This window comes from Oratosquilla oratoria, chromosome 39 (assembly GCF_046742065.1).
Source record: "Oratosquilla oratoria isolate Oo_2021 chromosome 39, ASM4674206v1, whole genome shotgun sequence".
NCBI classification, from domain to species: Eukaryota; Metazoa; Arthropoda; class Malacostraca; order Stomatopoda; family Squillidae; genus Oratosquilla; species Oratosquilla oratoria.
Genome location: NC_134815.1, coordinates 6,732,900 through 6,734,734, shown reverse-complemented (window position 1 = coordinate 6,734,734; position 1,835 = coordinate 6,732,900). Strand labels below are relative to the sequence as shown.

The 1,835-nt window shown below is 35.6% G+C and overlaps 1 protein-coding gene across 1 annotated transcript in view; it reads left to right on the top strand.

Moving 5' to 3' along the window:
* Window positions 1–157, top strand: part of LOC143020103 (uncharacterized) — a 34,755-nt gene extending 34,598 nt beyond the window's left edge. The window contains exon 6 of the mRNA XM_076176262.1: window positions 1–157. This exon is cut by the window's left edge and continues 119 nt beyond it. The gene's annotated coding sequence lies outside the window, so the exon portion shown is untranslated.
* The last annotated feature ends 1,678 nt before the right edge of the window (window positions 158–1,835 follow it).

Genomic DNA, 1,835 nt, shown 5'->3' with positions numbered 1-1,835 from the left:
ACAGACCCAGATACTTATACACACAAACTTACACGCATACACACACACACACACACACACACACACACACACACACACACACACACACACACACACACACACACACACACACACACACACACACACACACACACACACACACACACACACACACACACACACACACACACACACACACACACACACACTGAGTGAATTGAGACATGGGACCCTGCGAGTGATGTACAGAAGAGGTTCAAAGATCAGCTGAAATTAAACATCAAGAAGTGCGGTAGAGTTCCAAACTGATCAAACCGCCACTCAACAAGCAAGCAGCTAATCCTCCGAGGAAAATTATGCACCTGACAGACACCTCCACTGAACCTGCAGACATGACTACCAGGTTCGTGATCCTCTTCAGTATATATATATATATATATATATATGTATGTGTATATATATATATATATATGTATATATATATATATATGTATATGTATATATATATATATAAATATACATATATATATATATATATATATATATATATATATATATATATATAGTAGGCCCTCATCATTCGCGAGGGTCATGGGGATCAAGAACTTTGCGAATGTTGAAAATTCGCGAATGTTTGGTGTGCATATTACATGTACACATACGTAACAATAATGTTTACTTAACATAACAATATAGTTTCCTTTACCTAATATTAAGGTTTCCTTTACCTAACAATAATGTTCCCTTCATCAAATAAACCTAATAAATCATAAGCCTCAAAAACAGTATGAAATATTACACAAGTTATGGTTCAGTAACATAATAAATACATGTAGAAAAAACAAAACACTCACCATTAGCGTAAGTTTTGGCGCAGTATTACTTGTGATGACGACGACGATGATGGTGACGATAGACATGCAGTTACTGATGATGAATAACTAGTGCCTGGGTTGAGGTTCAGGTGGGACAATGACTTTAATTGTAAAAAATCTGCTGGGAAGAGATGACAGTGAAAGGTGGAGATGACCTATGGGGAAATGCACTACTTGATATGATTATAGAACATACTTGACACAATTGATATAAGAGAATACTAGGCATAGAAATGAGGAAGTGTTGCTTGGCAACAAAGAAAATGATCGGAGATTCCAGTTCACAGTTTTATTGAACAGCGAAATATATACACCACTAAGTACACCACTATCCACTACCACTCAATCACAGAGCTCGCCTTAGAATGACTGATGCGCGTTACTCTGGAACTGACGGCGTCTCCGAGAGAGTTTCCTTTTACTCAATTGTTTTCAATCATCCACTCGTATACAAAAAATAACACTCAAAATAATACAACAGTTTAATTTAATAATATCATTATAATCTATTTTACATTCATTTAACTTTTGCATTATAGTAATAGAAATGATAATCTAATTACGCAAATAGAAATGACAATATGGCTTTCTTCCCGAAACTTCCAGAATTCGTTACACGTACACACACATCCAATTACGCATCACTTGCATTTCCTACATGTATACAAAATACTAATAGAAATTATAATTACTAGCATACACTACAAATGCTCGGTCAGATATCTGTCAATGACCCCAGCGATGTACAATATTAATTTGAGATCAAAGATCTATACATGAGGTAGGTAAAATAGAATTAACATGTATACATAGAGAACGGTATATATATGAACATATTATAATTTCAAAAGTTTGGAAAGATGGAAGTGGAGAACACTTTGGCAGCTATATGGTTAGAAGGTTCAAGAAGAAGTATGACGGCTGCGAAGATTATATGGGTGGGAGACAGGTGACGGTGAATGGGGAAGGGAAGGCAGAAGT